Source organism: Triturus cristatus, chromosome 8 (assembly GCF_964204655.1).
Source record: "Triturus cristatus chromosome 8, aTriCri1.1, whole genome shotgun sequence".
Taxonomy (NCBI): Eukaryota; Metazoa; Chordata; class Amphibia; order Caudata; family Salamandridae; genus Triturus; species Triturus cristatus.
In genome coordinates, this window is record NC_140591.1 from 1,016,841,666 (window position 1) to 1,016,859,446 (window position 17,781).

Genomic DNA, 17,781 nt, shown 5'->3' on the forward strand with positions numbered 1-17,781 from the left:
CCAGGGAGCCAGTGCCTGATTGTGAAGCTCAAACTCACAATGTCCAGCCAGGAGACACAGAGAGATGGAGGGGAAAGGAGGAGAAAGCAAACATTTAGCCCTAAGGAACTGCAGGTACTAGTGGAGGAGGTGGTCAAGCAGCACCAGAAGCTGTTTGGGAAGCAGTCCCTGCAAGTGCCTGAGTCGGAGAAGCGTAAAATCTGGCTGGGAATCCAGGCGCAGGTCAATGCAATTGGAGTGACCCCCAGGGACATAGAGGTGCTGAAAAAGCGCTGGTACGACCTACGGATCGTCGCAAAGAGGAAGATGGGGGAACTGCAGAAAGAGGCCAGCCACACAGGAGGTGGAAGGAACAGGGCACCTGCCCTTACAGAACTGGAGGAGCTGGTGGAGTCCACAATAGAGCCCGAGAGTGTCGTGGGGATTGGGGATGCCGACAGCTCTGCTAGAGCCGCCACCCAACAAGGTAAGACGCATGCACAGCAATGTTGCCCCCCCTACCCCTATCCCACATCCCCAATTGTGAAATGAGTATCCCACTCCAGTCCATGTGTTAGTGCATACTGGCAATGCATTATGGGAGATGTAGTCTGGGAAACCCCAACCATGAACTGAATAGCACAGAACAACAAGGCGTGTTACACACATTAGCAAAAAGCAGGCAGAGGACAATGAGAGAGTGTTACAGAAATGTATTGTGATGCTTGCAATGCAGGGCTTCAGGTACACTGAGCTGATGTTGCATTTCTGTCCACAGATGATACATTGCGCAGGACTGCACATGCAATGGGAGAGAGGGCACACCGGCAAGACAGTTCAGGGAAGGCCAGCACAAGTTCTGTCCATAGATCAGTACCACATGCAGCCTCACCACCACAGCCAGCATCACCACCACAGCCAGAATCACCACCACACCCAGCATCACCACTCATGCTGGAGTCACCGGCATCATCACCGCCTGCATTGGTCAGGTCGAGGAGGCGTGCTGCTTCCAGGTTGCAAGTGTTGGAGTCCTCATCTGACAACTGCAGGGGTCCGGAGCCAACCACTGTGCTCCTGGATGGTAGCCATGCCACTGTGCCCTCCACCTCAGAGGGAGCACACACAGGTGGCAGACGTCGCCGCAGGTCTCGCGTGCTGAGTTCACCAGCACACGGTGAGAGCCATGGAGAGTTCTCGGGGCTCGAGGGCACCATGTTAAAGATACAGCGCCTACATACAAAGACAATGACGTCAGTTCAGCGCCAAATGCGGGGACTGAAAGCTACATTTGAAAATATGGACAGGGGCATCAGCGCTATGGCGGTGGGAATGAGTGAGATGGCTGCGGGCATGCGGGACATGTCCCAGTCCATCATGCTGCTGTGCAGCAAGTATGATGCGGACAGAGCTGCACGGCGCCGGGAACGGCAGAGGAGAGATAACCATACGAGGGCACTCAACCGGCTGGCAACTGCCACTTCGCTGCTCTGCTGGCGCTCTGTGGCTATGCAGGAGGGCCTGACGCACTGCAGCAATGACATTTCAAGGGGGATGGTGCAGGTCACCAGTGCACTGGAAGTGCTACTGACAAGCCAGGAGGCCACAACTGGTGCTGGGGATGCTGTGGAAAGCATAGAAACCAGCAGCAGGAGCAGCATTACCCCCCCTGTCCCAGATACATGGAGGAGCAGCAGGCGGCATGGGGCTGCCACTAGTGAGGATGCACAATCCATGGCATCCCACACTGTAGTGCGTGCCCGCAAACACTAATGCAGCACGGTATAGCCTAAGACAATTGGGTGTAGTAACCCTGGACTTGCAAGTAGTCATTACACAATGTTGAGATGCCAGCTTTTTCTTTTTGTTGTGGCGTAGTGGCGCATAATTAAACTACGTCATGACATCCAACAACTGGCTGTGTCCCCTTACTTACTCAGAAATAGTTGCATGTGATCTCTGCCCGTCTCTCTCTCCCATCTGTTGCTGTTGGCACTCCAGCTGCGTTGGCCTCTGGCTGTGCTGACTCATCATCATTGTCCTCAAAATCAGTTAGTTCCACCTCTGTACCTCTCTTCGTGGCAAGGTTGTGCAGCATTGCACAAGTGGCAATGATCTTGCAGCAGATGATGGGGGTGTACTGGCGTGCGCCTCCGCTTTTGTGGAGGCAGCGGAACCTGCTTTTCAATAGTCCAAACGTGCACTCCACCACGTTGCGTGTAGATTTGTGTGCCACATTATATCGTCTCTCACTCTGGGTTGATGGGTGTAGGTAGGGAGTGAGGATGAATGACCGCACGGCATATGCACTGTCGCCTAGGTGAGTATGAGAGAACCATCAGTCACATGCTTCAATACACAATGATTTGCACTAAGTATAATGGTGCGTCACTGTTACTTACCTAGCAGGTATCCTTCTTCAAATTCTCCCGCAAGCAGTCGTGTGTAGATCCCACTGTTCTGGAAGATGAAGGAGTCGTGGGTGCTCCCAGGAAACTTAGCTACGATATCAGTGATGATGTTCCCTGCATCGCAGATTACCTGCACATTGATGGAGTGAGTGGACTTTCTGTTCCTGTAGATGTGCTCAGTGGCAGCTGGTGGGTAGATTGGAATGTGTGTGCCATCAATACAGCCTATGACATGCGGGAACTGTGCCATGTGATAAAAGTCTGTTTTGGTTTTCTGCAGTTCAGCCTGTGTGTTTGGGAAGCTGATGTAGTGGTGCATTCTCTGCATCATGGCATCCAGGAACTTCCTGAAGAAACGGGACAGGCAACTCTGGGATACACCGCCCACCGCAGCTATCACCCCCTGGTAACTGCCAGATGCAAGTAGATGTAGGCTGCAGAGAACCTGCACATGTGGTGGTATGGCATGCGCCCTTCTTGTTGGCTGGTCCAGGAGTGGGTGCAGGTCCCTTATCAGGTCCATGATGGTTTGTGGGTGTAGCCTATACCTTTCATGTATCTCTGCCTCAGTCTGTTGGAAGAGTGTGATGCGCTGTCTGTAAATGCGTTCCTCCCGTTTCCAAATCCTCAGACCTGCTGCCTGAAGACGTAGGCGCCTTGCAATGACATACAGAGCGGCCATGTTGTCGACGCTGTTGCATTTTGGGATTGCTTATATGCACTGTTGATGCTTACCACCTGCTTTCAATCTGTGTTAATTACCGACTCTTAATTACCGAATTTCATGGATTTCTTAAATACCGAATTTACCTACATCTCTTTTCTCGTTTTACCACTTCATATTTACCGATTCGGAAAATATGTATTCGGTAAATATGAATCGGTATTTTTGAATTAAGTAAATATGAATCGGTATTTACCGATTCATATTTACCGAAAACTTGTTTTTGGCCTCCTACATCTCACTTGACTGAATACCGGTCGGTAACGGGATATTTACCGAATTTCGGCCGTTACCGACCGGTATTTAGCTACCTACATATGGCCCCATGTCTTTTAACCACTGTGTCGTAGAGGGGCACACACGACTCTCCCAGGACATGGCTACCCTGCGCTTAGCTAGTAATAGCGCTATTTTAATAAATCTGCACAACATTCCTTTCAGAGATGGCACCAGGCCCAGTAGGAATACATGTGGGGAGCAATCCAAGGTAAGACCTGTCATGTCATGCAGTATAGTGATCACAGCCACCCTAAATTCTGCTATCTTCCCACACTCCCATGCTAAGTGCCAGAAGTCCGCACCCGAGGCACTGCACCGCTTGCATCCGTCATGGTCTCTGAGACCGAATTTGAATAGTTTATGTGGTGTATGGTAAGCTTGGTGTAGATACTTAAAATGGATTATCCGAAAGTTGCCATTAGATGTGAGTGCCTGAGTCAGCTGGCAACAACAATCCCAGTCCTTCTGTGTGATTGGCGGATCCAGTTTTCTATTTCAATTCTCCATGCTTTTGTTCTGAGGTAACGGAGTTTTGTCTCTAGCTGTTCGATATAGCTTAGTCACGTACTTACGTCTCGTGGGCTGGAATGCAGTCTATGTAGAGGTTGCAGCATCAGGGATTTTGTCCGGAGCGTAGGGTAGTGTGAGTGTAGTGCCTTTCAAAGTTTATGAATGGTGAAAACGAATATAGGCGTCTGATTAAGTACATAGCTAAGGTCAGCTTGCTTAATAAAACTACCATTCGGGAAGAGGTCTTGAATTTTGTCAATGCCAACTAGGGTTAAAGTGCGCATGACACCTCTCTCGTGTGTGACTGATATTTCCGCATGATGTGCCAGAGGCCTAAGTGGGGAATACAGCTGGAGTTTACCCACCCTGCGGCCTAGTGCCTGCTAAGCAGCAATTGTGGCATCAATTGAGTTAATTTCTGAACGAGGTATGCCCCTATGTGTGTGGGTCAGTATGGAACCCAGAGGGATGGGGTGTGCATCTCCATCCTCCACAGCTATGTGTGGGATGTAATCATGAGTGCAGTACCAGTAGTAGGCAAACTGAGCCTGTGCGCATAGATAGTAAAGGTGCATGTCAGGTATACTGTATCCCCCTCTGCTGTAGTCTAGAGTGAGGGTCGACAGACTCACACTTGCTTGTTTACCCCACATCAGTTTAATTAAAAGCGTTCAAAGTGTTTTGAACAGCGTTGTGGGAGAGATATGGGGATGGTGCTGAAAAAATAAAGTATAAATAAAATTAGGCAGGACAACCATTGTTATAAGTGCCATGCGATCTGCCAGTGATAGTGGCAGGTGTATCCATCGATCTACCTGTTGACATGGAGTCAAAGGCTTTGACTGCATCAAGCATCACAGCCGCCGCCTGCAGGTCAGGGTCTAGAGTGTAGTGCATGGCAAACAGTGTCCGCAAGTTGTGCGATGTGGATCTTTCGGGGATGAATCTGGACTGGTCCAGTTGGACTAAGTTGGGCAACAGCCGTGTAAGTCTAGTTGCCAATATTTTTGCCAGCAGTTTCGTGACAGCGGACAATAGAAATCACATCAGTTTGGTGGTTTGTCTTCAAAGGCTTTGGTGTACATATCAAGAAGGTAAGGCATCAGCTCTTCTGCGAATTCTTCATAAAATTTGCCATTGAGTCCGTCAGGGCCCAGAGCTTTTTTATTCGGAAGGGATTTTATCTCTGTTTTTATGTCATCTTCAGTTATTGGTTGGCAAAGGAAATTCCTGTGGTTGTCTGAGAGCCACGCAAGAGCAATGTCTGATAGATAGTCGTCCAATTCTGTGGGTGGTGCGCTATTCTGTGTGGTATACATGTCTGTGTAAGTTGTTTGGAATTGCGTGACGATGTCTCTCGTAGAATAGTGATCAACCTCTGAGGCGTCCCTTATTTTAGTGATGGTGTGTGTGTCTTCCCTGGCCTTGATTTTGGACGCTGGTGTGTGTCCCGGTCTGCCTCCCTCCCCGTAAGCACGGGCAATATGACGCCTGGATAAATATCGAATTTCATCATCCCCTAATTTATTATGCTCCGTGATTGATTCCTTGATTTGAGCAAGGAGCGCTGTGCTGGGGGAACACTCGTATTCTTGCTCTAGGCGCTGTAGGATATGTGCAGTTTTAGCCAGTTGGCCACTTATGTCTTTTAGAATTCCTGCGGCCATGCTAATGCACACTCCTCGGATCGACCCCTTGTTCTTTGCAAAGTATTGTGTGATCACCTCCCGGATGGTGTGTGTATTGGGGGTCTATTGGTGCTTCAGAGCGGAAGAGCCAGGAAAACTGTCGGGAAAAGGTTTTTGGGACATGCAGTTCTAGCCTAACTGGATTGTGGCCTGACAGTGTCCTGGGGGGCACATCAGTATTAGAAACCAGGCTGTGCTGATATCACTCAATAACCAGTAGTCCAACCGGGACCAACTAGCGTGGGCGGTTGAAACATGAGTACCTTCAAGCTTACACGGGTTACGCAGGTGCCACACATCCGACAAGGCCATCTCCACCATGCAATCATTGATAACCCTTGTAGATCTGGGAGAATGCCCCATCTTTCCGCTCGACTTGTCTTTACTCTGGTCTAGGTGAGTATTCAGATCTCCACCCCATAGTATGGTAGCATCTGGCCATTCCCGCAATGTGGAGAATATGCATTCGTAAAGCGCAGGGTCTTCTACATTAGGACCATACACGTTCACCAGAGTGATTAGAAGCCCTGCCAACTTGCCGTGAGCCATGGCATACTGGCCTGCATCGTCTATGTGACTTAATAAAGGGTACGTTTCTCTTTATGAGGGTGAGTACCCCCTGGCATATGACGAGTACAAAGAGGCTTGCCTGTAGCCACCCATTTGGCCCCTACCTATGCCTCAGTTTGACGTGTGAGGTGTGTTTCTAGAATGAGTGCAATTTTTACATCATGTCAATCTAGATAGGCCAGTACCTGCCGTATTATTTTGGAGAGTTAAGTCCCCTCACATTCCATGTTAAACAAACTATTTTTTCATGAACCATCTAGAGCCTTCCAATATGATAAGTTGAATGCACCATAAAGCATATTTTCAACACCGCCGCAACTCATGTGATAGCATAGTTCAGTACCCTTTAGCCACAATGACAATTCCCCTCTGACCCCCCTCTCACCCAAGACCCTCACCCACTTCAGCAACCCCAACCTGCCAAAGCCATCCCAATCCACCCCTAACAATAACCCATAAGAAAGAAAAGCTGCCGTAACAGCAGTGGGGATCACCCGTGGGGCAGCGCAGGAGTACAGAGTCACTCCCTGGTGTAAAGGGAGGTGGCCATAGATAAACAGTTCAATTTCCCAACCTGAGCTAAATATCCATCAACACAGATCAGAAGTAATAACTAGAAAGATAAGAAACATGTAAAAGCATAGAAAAGTCTTATGTGCTTGCAGGAAAGTCCCATAGCAAAGTGACACCAGCACTGCCTGTAGGAAAGGTCCATTGGAGCACAGATAGAATGTCACTCTGCCGTGTCCTGTGAGGAAGATTCGTTGTCGTCCTCCTCCTGGGTAGAAGAGTTTTTAGACTTGCTTTTCAGTGACTTAGTATAGTCCATTGCGGATTTCGGCAAGGTGAAGATCCTTGATTTGCCATTTAGTTCGATTCACAGTCTTGCTGGATACAGCATTGCGTAGGGGACTTTTGCAGCCATGAGTATTTCCTTTGCCGGGTGGTATTCCTTCCCAGCTTCTTGCACCACTGCGTTGAAGTCCGGATAGAAGGCTAGAGAATTGCCCTCATGTACAATGTTCCCCTTCTCTCTGGCCATGCAGAGGATGGCATCACGATCTCTGTAATTGAGGAGACCTGCGATTATGGGATGTGGAGGAATTCCCGGTGGAGGTCTGACGGCCAGAGAGCGATGTGCCTGTTCGACTATCAACACAGGTGATAGATTCTCGGTCCCAAAATTTGCCTGTAAGAGAGACTCAATGTATGTTTCGAGGCAGCCCGTGTTGGTGGATTCAGGTTAGCCCGTCATGGGCACGTTATTACGCCTCGACCTGGCTTCAAGGTCTACATTTTTGGCCTGAATCACCGCAAGCACTTTCTCCATGGCCGACGTTTTGGATACCAAATACTGTAATCCATCCTCAGTGTCCGATATTTGCGTCTCCGCCTCGCCGATTTGCCAAGCAGGCTTGTCCAGTTTGGCAGACATGTGCTCCATTTTTAGATTTAGAGTGTCAATCTTGCCATCTATGCTCTGTAGACTGGAATGGACTGCCGCAAGTGTTTTTTCTATCGCAGATAAGCTGTCCATGGGGTTGTCTATTTCAGAGTTCGATGTGGCCGGTTGTTGAGATTTACTTGCCTTGCAAGGTTCAAATGTGAGGCGAGGCTGGCTGTGTTCGGTTTTGCCCATTTTCAACGTGGGTCTGTATGCGTGTTGCATGTGAAAGGAGGTAGGTAACGTGCGGTATTTTAAAACACGCAGACTCAGCCGGCAATCGGCCCACTGTGCCCGATTGGTAGCTGGAGTGGCCTTCGCTGAGTAGATGCTTGGTGACCGTATCAGAGGGAATTCAAAGGCAGGACGACAATTCAGCAGCTCCCGCAGATCCACTGCCAACCACACCACTGATCTCCCCGTTATAGCGGCACGACGCCTGTGAGGTCTGGGGCTAGTGCAATACTGTGCTCAATCTCATGGGCCTTTGCAGACACTGGTGTGTCCGAACAGAGCAGAGCTAAAAGCGTGCCAGTCCATAATGCACACTTATGTGTAATGTGGGTAAAAGATCCAAAGGATGGCACAATATTATGCCGTCGCTCCGTCATCACTTATCTGGGGACTTATAGCGCACTCGGTGGGTACGGCAGCCAAGTAGAAGTTCAAATATATAAACCTCACTTCCACTGCCACGGGACCTCACAGCAATGTGTGACGAAGCTGGGTATAGCAGGGGATTGTTGGCAGGTAGATGGTGACATCAGTTATAAGAGCCCTGGGATCCCGAAGACCACGGCGCCGCAGTGGCCCCAGAGACGCACCGGGTTTGCGGCTGCTCAGCAGATGTGAGGTGAGTTGCAGGCTTTAAGAATTGGTGTAGGCCCAAGCATGGACCCAGCTGGATATCCCTCAATCCGGCAGCCAAAACTCATGCTGGCTCCCGGAGCGCTGGCTCGGATATAGGCGGTGTTATGCCTCCAGTGCGCGCCAGGAGGAACCGCACACTCTGACTTGATCGCAGGGCAGGCCGAGCACCCATATCTAATGAGAGTAGTAGAGAAAACTGATGTTTAAAACATGTTGACAGAAGTATTAAACTGTATCACAGTCTCTATAAGTCTGTACCCTAGTGGCCTGTATTATGAGCAGAAATGAATACCTACATCTTCTTGTACACAAATTTAGAGACCATGCGGTCTTAAAGACAGGTATTCAACTATTTTATGTTTATTTTTATATATCATGTCACTAGCAAAAGGAACAGACACACGCATTTGTGCCTTCAGAAACATGGCAAAACTTATAAGAGTGACATGGGAAGGATTGCTGTTTTAAATTTGGCTAGGCCCAACATGCCGAGCAGTCGGTGAATAGTGAAACTGCAAGACAAAAGTGAGGTTTAAGACATGTTGGCAGAGGGATTATGATTAGGCTACTTTGTATGAGTCTCTGGAATGGTACACTCAAAGTAGGCTGTATTAATTTAGGTGTCTGCTTGAAATGGGAAGTGCAGTCTGTCAAGTTTAAAGGACTGCGTGCTCTCGTAACTGAGATGTGTGTCTACTTGTGCATGTATTCTCAAATGTGTTATTCATCTGAAGATAATATCTTAAAAAGCTGGTAGCTTCTCCTACAGTTGGACAAATCTTCTCAGTTCTGCTCTGTCATTCGGTTGCACAGGCAGACATGTGTTACATATACAGGTATTATACAACCCCTCAAATAGACTATTCAATACCCACTTGCCCTGTATTATGAGCAGAAAGGAACACATACACCTTCTTGTACACACATTTAGAGAGCATGGGGTCTGAAAAACAGGGATTCAACTATTTGTGTTTCTTTTTATGTATCATGTCACTAGCAAAAGGCACAGACACACGAGTTTGTACCTTCAGAAATATGGTGAGACTTACAACAGTGACATGGGAAGGATTGCTGGAGTAAATTTGGTAGGTCCAACATTCTGAGCAGTAGGTGCATAGTGAATCTAGAAGAGAAAAGTGAAGTTTAAGAGATGTTGGCAGAAGGATTAGTGATTAGGCTACTTCGTATGAGTCTGTGGAAAGGTACACACGAAGTAGGCTGTATTAATTTAGGTGTCTGCTTCAAATGGGAAATGCAGCCTGTCAAGTTTAAAGGTCTGCATGCTCTCGTGACTGAGGTATGTCTCTACTTGTACATGTATTATCTTACGTGTTATGCATCTGAAGATGCTAGCTTTAAAAGCTGGTACATTCTCCTAGAGGTGGACAAATCCTCTCAGTTCTGCTCTGACATTCAGTCTCACAGGTAGACATGTCTTACGTATGTAGGTGTTATAGATCCCCTCAAATAGGCTATTCAATACCCACCTGCCCTGTATTATAAGCAGAAAGGAATACATACACCTTCTTCTACACAAATTTAGAGAGCATGCACTCTGAAACACAGGTAGTTAACTATTTGTATGTTTTTTTCTATGTATCATGTCACTAGCAAAAGGCACAGACACACGCATTATTGCCATCAGAAACATGGTGAGACTTACAACAGTGACATGGGAAGGATTGCTGTTTTAAATTTGGCTAGGCCCAACATACTGAGCAGTTGGTGAATAGTGCAGCTGCAAGAGAAAAATTAGGTTTAAGATATGTTGGTAAAGGGATTAGTGATCAGGCTGCTCCTTATAAGTCTGTGGAAAGGTACACTCGAAGTAGACCATATAAATGTAGGTGTCTGTTTGAAATGGAAAGTGCAGTCTGTCAAGTTTAAAGGTCTGCGTGGTCTTGTGACTGAAGTATGCATGTACTTGTGCATCTTTTCTCAAATGTGCTATGCATCTGAAAAAAATAGCTTAAAAAGCTGGTAGCTTCTCCTACAGGTGGACAAATCCTCTCAGTTCTGCTTTGTCATTCGGTTGCACAGGCAGACATGTGTTACATATGTAGGTGTTATACAGCCCCTCAAATAGACTATTCAATATCCATGTGCCCTGTATTATGAGCAGAAAGAAATGCATACACCTTTCTGTACACAAAGTTAGAGAGCATTCAGTCTGAAACACAGGGATTCAACTATTTGTTTGGTTCTTTTTATATATCATGTCACTGGCAAAAGGAACAGATCCACATGTTCGAACCTTCAGAAATATTTGAGACGCACAGCAGTGACATAGGAAGGATTGCTGTAATAAATTTCGTAGGCCCAACGTTCTGAGCAGTCGGTGAATAGTGAAGCTGGAAGAGAAAAGTGAAGTTCAAGACATGTTGACAGAGGGATTAGTGATCAGGCTACTTTGTATGAGTCTGTGGAAAGGTACACTCGAAGTAGGCTGTATTAATTTAGGAGTCTGCTTGAAATGGGAAATGCAGTCTGTCAAGTTTAAAGGTCTGCGTGCTCTCATGACTGAGATATTTTTCTACTTGTACATGTATTCTCTCACGTGTTATGCATCTAAAGATGCAAGTTTTAAAAGCTGGTAACTGCTTCTGTAGGTGGACAGAACCTCTCAGTTCTGCTCTGACATTCGGTCGCACAGGTAGACATTTCTTACATATGTAGGTGTTATAGATGCCCTCAAATAGGCTATTTAATACCCATGTGCCCTGTATTATGAGCAGAAAGGAATACATACACCTTCTTCTACACAGATTTAGAGAGCATGCACTCTGAAACACAGGTACTCAACTATTTGTATGTTTCTTTCTATATATCATGTCATAAGCAAAAGGCACAGACACACGCATTAATGCCTTCAGAAACATGGTGAGACTTACAACAGTGAAATGGGAAGGATTACTGTTTTAAATTTGGCTAGGCCTAACATACTGAGCAGTTGGTGAATAGTGCAGCTGCAAGAGAAAAATGAGGTTTAAGATATGTTGGTAGAGGGATTACAGGTTAGACTACTTCGCATAAGTCTGTGGAAAGGTATACTCGAAGTAGTCCATATAAATTTAGGTGTCTGCTTGAAATGGGAAGTGCAGTCTTTCAAGATTAAAGGTCTGCGTGCTCTTGTGACTGAAGTATGTGTCTACTTGTACATGTATTCTCACTTGTGTTATGCATCTGTAGATGCTAGCTTAAAAAGCTGGTAGCTTCTCCTACAGTTGGACCCATCTTCTCAGTTCTGCTCTGTCATTTGGTCATACATGCAGATGTGTTACATATGTAGGTGTTATAGAGCCCATCACATAGACTATTCAACACCCATGTGCCATTTATTGTGAGCAGAAAGGAATACATACATCTTCTTGTACACAAATTTAGAGAGTATGCGGTCTGAAACATAGGTATTCAACTATTTGCATATTTCTTTCTATATATCATGTCACTCGCAAAAGGCACAGACACGCATTAATGCCTTCAGAAACATGGTGAGACTTACAACAGTGACATGGGAAGGATTGCTGTTTTAAATTTGGTTGGGCCCAACATTCCGAGCAGTCAGTGAATAGTGAAGCTGCATGAGAAAAGTGAGGTTTAAGACATGTTGGCAGAGGTATTAGTGATTAGGCTACTTTGTGTGAGTCTGTGGAAAGGTACAATCGAACTAGTCTGTATGAATTCAGGTGTCTGCTTGAAATTGGAAATTCAGTCTGTCAAGTTTAAAGGTCTGTATGGTCTCATAACTGAGGTATGTGTCGACTTGTACATGTATTCTCTAACTGTTATGCTTTTGAAGATGCAAGCTCTAAAAGCTGGTAGCCTTTACTACAGGTGGACAAGTCTTCTCAGTTCTGGTCTGTCATTTGGTCACACAGGCAGACATGTCTTATGTATGTAGGTGTTATACAGCCCCTCAACAGACTATTTAATACCCATATGCCCTATATTATGAGCAGAAAGGAATACATACACCTTTTTGTACACAAATTTAGAGAGCATGTGGTCGGAAACACAGGTATTCAACTGAGAAATTATTGTACCAGAGCACACAACATTAAGTAAATCAATGTTGTTGTCACTATATATAGTAATATCCAAACACATAAAATTAGAAAACAGGAATCATAGATTTTTTTTTATAGAAACATGTATTGCAGACTAAAATACAGACGACACGTGTTTCGTCACACAAGTAACTTCTTCAAGGCTAAATGAAATAATCCTTTTGTCTCGATCCCATGGATCAACAGGCCTGATTCCTGTTTTCTAATTTTATGCATTTGGATATTTCTATATATGGTGACAACACCATTGATATACTTATTGTTGAGTGCTCTGGTACATTAATGTGTCATGTAAACAGAGGTGTCTCACCAATGTATATGATGCATATGGGGTAGTTTGATGCATCTGTACATCGTAGCACCACAATCAAACTAATCCAAGTACAAAATCTTTCTATGTATACTGGTACATGCCAACAAGTGGTCTGACCAAATAAAACCATCACTACCCAGCCAAAGTTTTGACAGGTATTCAACTATTTGTATGTTTCTTTTCATGTATCATGTCACTAGCAAAAGGCACAGACACACATATTGGTGCCTTTAGAAACACGGTGAGACTTACAACAATGACATGGGAAGGGCTGCTGTTTTATCTTTGGGTATGTTCAACATTCTGAGAAATCAGTGAATACTGAAGCTGCAAGAGAAATGTAAGGTTTAACTCTTGTTGACAATGAGACATAAAGATTAGGCTACTTCGTATAAGTTTTTAAAAAGGTGCAGACAAAGTAGGCCGTGTAGGAAGTGCAGTCTGTCTAGTTTAAAGGTGTGTGTGCTCTTCTGAATGACGTATATCTACTTGTATGTGTATTGTGCAGCTGATGACCCTAAGTTACAGCATTTAGTAGCTAAAGTCAGATCACTTACCTAGGTAGCAAACATAGAACCACTATAATTTAAAGTAAAACATCTGACTGCCCTATATAATAAGAAACAAGTAATGCATACTTTTTCCTATAAACAAATTTAGAAAATGAATGTGTAAAGCAATTTATAAATGTTTTTCCCCAGACTTTCAAGCATTTAGAGCTTTGCAAAAGTGCATACATAGTTAGCGTACATTTTAATTTGTTATAAGGAGAATACCAATGTAATTGTAAGTAATTGGTTATTTGGTTATTATATATATCAATATGTAATTAATTTAAAATTGTTAATTGATGTAACAAACTTTTGAAACTGTTCTTTGTTTTAAGAAATGTATTTTATTTGGAACATAGATTGTAAATGGGAAGAAAACATGAAAAGAGAAGAGAACAAAGAAAACAGTACTACTTAATGAAAAGTGAAAAGAGCACATTAGAAAAAGATAAAAAGTCTTCTGGTAAGAGCACTAAACAGTTTCTTAAAACAGTTGTAGACAGAGTTTAAAAAGTCAATAATGATGAAAAAAAACAGTTTTACAGCAAATCAGAAGGAAAAGAAGAATTGGCATGGTAAAACAACATCAGTTTATGAGAAAACAACACATATTACAAGAAGGCAAAATGAGCATAAGAAGATACGTAGAAGAATGTTTAGAAGTAGAATAATTAATAATGTATTGCAAAAATATAAAAAATATGAAAGAAGATCAGCAGCATATAAGTAAAAGCAACAGATTGACAGTGTGGTAGATAATCCGTTTGAATTGAAATGAAATGATTTATATTAATATTAAAGAGAATGAGAATATTGGATATAAAAAATGGTGTTTATGACGGACAAAATCAAAAGAAAAAGACTGATTAATAGAAGTAACTATTGTAAAAGGTTTACTGCTAAATGGAAGCACACTTCCAGTACTGAGTCTTTCGTTACTGAAGAATGCTATTTTCAAGAGAACACATTAGTACATGCAGTTGATACTAGTGGTTGATGCTATGAGATGAAAGATGGTTCTCCCATTCCAAAATAAAAATTGGTTCCTAGGAATGTGGAAGAAGTAATAGCTGAAGAAGTTAAAGGGAGTCGTACACAAGCTCCTGTAAATAACTGGGATTGCTGAAGTATTTGACAGGGATCTATTGACATATTAAGACTTTTTAATGAAAATGTGCCAAAAAAGTGTTAAACAGAAAACTAAGATGTTACAAGGACTAGATACATGTAAAATAGGAACATATACGAAGTTGCAAGGTCATTCTCTGGCTTGTCTCTCAAAAAAGTCTGCCAAAGTATTTTTCATCATTTAAGAATGTTAACTGTACACCACTCTGAAATGCCGAAGTTAGTAAGAAAACTCGATTATGTAAAAACTCCTGCATTATGTTTAAGTGAAATGAATACAGCTCTTTAGCACGGTTATATATCAGATATAGAGAAAGTTTTTGATGATGTACACTTTTGTTTTTTTGGTTTAGGAGACGAGTGTAGTGAAACTGAGAGTTTGATATGTGTAGGTGTTTGAAGAACACGAGAAAGAGGTTAGTATTGATGAGTTTGCAGAACAAATTACAAAGTTTAACACAGTTTTGTCTGATAAACCAAACAATATTTCTATTTGTTGGGGACAAACTCACTATAGAAATCAAACTATGAATGTTAATTTACATTTAAAAAATGGAAAAGAAAACAATGTTAAGTGGCAGCAATTTGGTAATTATTTGTTGGTAGAAGGTCAGTTTCAGTTGGCTAGTGATCAAGTTATTTGTAAATACTGTTACAACAAATTCGAAGAAAACAAAATGCCTGCTAGAGCAATACATAACAACTTAGAGTTGATATCAATCACTCAGGTACTGGCAGATTTAAATGTAAATGAGGCTATTCTTATTCGATCTGTACACCCTTTTCAGGCCTTAGTTCATATGGAACCTAAAACAGGTAAGCTGCCATCAACAGATTTACACAAAGGTCTCAAAGGAAGAGTTGTGTATTTACCTTTAGATTTAAAAAAAAAACATTAAAACTGTTGGTGTGGACAGAAAGGAAAATGAGTCAGTTGTTTTTCTAGTAAATGGTGTACCAACAAAGAGTTGAAAAATCTGGCAAGAGTTTGTGGATGTTTATAAACTTCAAAAGGCTACATTATACCTGGTACAAAATAATATTTATTATACGAATATAAATGTTGGTGAACAGGAAAGATGCTTACAAGAAGAAACAGTAATTTCAAATGGCCAAATTGAAAAAGTGGACAAGTGTAGGACTGAAGGTATTTATGAACATTATAAAATACATCCTCTGCATTCAAAAGAAATCATAGGAAAGAGTATTGAATTATTTCAAATAAAAGAAGTAAAGGGTTCCCCCATGAGTGTATGGGAAAAAGGTTTAGAACCTAGTTGTTTTCCACAGCTATTCCCCAAAGGAGAAGGTGGATGATTTGATGAGCAAGCTGTATGGATTCCAGCTTCGGAATACTGTTCAACAAGAATGTATTGTGATGATCCAAGATTTCAGCAGTGTATTCCATATATATTTTGTCTTCTATTTGAAAGCGATTTGTTTGCACTTTCATATGCAGTGAACCATGTTTTAAAAACAGGAGTTCATCTTCAACATGTTTCTGCAAAAGAGTTTATGGACAAAATTCAACAAAGAGATTAAAATGTTGAATCTCAGTTAATTAATCTTATGATGGTGTGCCAACATGGTACCAATGAATATTGGTAACTTCATCATGGTGAACTTAAATGCATGTTAAGAAACTTAGGTACACATACATGGTTGTAACACAGCACTTAGCTGTGATGAATATGCATAGGAAGATTTACTTGAATTTTTACGAGAAGAAAATTCAAATGTTAAAAACATTGAATTTGGGAGGAGCCTAGCGCGCAACCAAGATGGCCGCGTAGGCTTGTGGCTCCCGGGGGCCTCCGCAACCTCCCACGTCTATCCTGTCATAATCCTGATTTTTTCGATGGGCTTTTGTTTATGATCTTGCGCTAAGGTGCCACTCGTTTTCCAAATCGAAATTGGACTCCGGGAACGTGTTTTTTGGCGATCTGAAGTTTGCGGCCTTCTCCGGCCTTGGTGCCGAACTCGGGTTGGTGAGGTGCCCGGCTGCGAATTGAACAACAGCGGCATGCCAGGCTGGGCCTGCCCCGGACCCCGTGCTTTCACTTTCGGTTTCGAGATAAGCTACCGAGACTGATGCGTGGGACTTTGGGAGAGCTGCGCGGAGTACGGAGTGCAAGGCCTAGTCTTGAACTGTAAACAGGCCTCTTTCGTTCGGTTGGCGGCCCGGATCTACTGGCCTTCCTCCGGGTGCTGGAGGGTGCTGACCTTGCTGATCGCTGACGATGACGACGAGAGTGGACGGCGACAAACTGAAACCTAAATCTACCCGGAGGGGAGCTTATTCCCAGGCCAACAATATGGACCGCTATGCACAGCCAAAGGGATCCCCTAGTGGATCGCGTAAATCACCTGAGCCGCCCAAGGAGGCCTCGGGCGCATCATCCGAATTGACCCTGTTGGATGTCATGGGGGCCATTGAGGAGATGAAGGTGACTGTGAACCAGCAATTGGATACTCTGGCTAACAAATTGGACTCGGTGCTGATTGATGTCACCTTGGTCAGAGCGGACCTGTCGAAAACCAATGACTGGGTCGACTCATTGACCCAAGCAGCGTCGAGCCTAACGGTAGATGTGGCCGCCTTGCAGATGACGGTGCGGAGGTTGCAGCTCGCCAGTGACCTGACCGAGCGTCGCCTTGAGGACTCCGAAGGCAGGGCCAGACGGAACAACGTCCGCATTATCGGCGTGCCCGAACGGTCGGAGGAGTCTGCTGTGGATCTTTTTGTGGAGGATCTAGTGGTGACTCATCTAGCACCCAAAGGGCTGAGCAAGTTCTTCGCTGTGGAATGGGCCCACAGGATCCCGGGGGGTGCGCCCAAGGTGGGTGCCCCCCCGCGGCCTATCATTGCCCGACTTTTTAATTTTCGGGATAGAGACGCTATCCTGCAGGCGTCGAGGGTGGCTGGGCCATTACGATTTGAGAACTCTAATGTTAGCTTTTACCCAGACTTTACACAAGCGGTTCAAAAGCAACGGATGGGATTCTCGGCCATCAAACGGCGCTTGAGAGACATGGAGTTCAAGTATGCGATGCTGTTCCCGGCTAGGCTGCGGGTCGAGTTGGATGGTCGCTCCCACTTCTTCGACCGGCCGGAGGCGGTGGGAGAGTGGCTGGATGCCCTGCCCAAGAGTCGGGATCGGGAGGGTCGGATGGCGGAGAGCGGAGAGGGTTTGACGGAGTAGGAATGGAACTGTGATCCTGGTGATGGACTGTATTGGTAACGTTT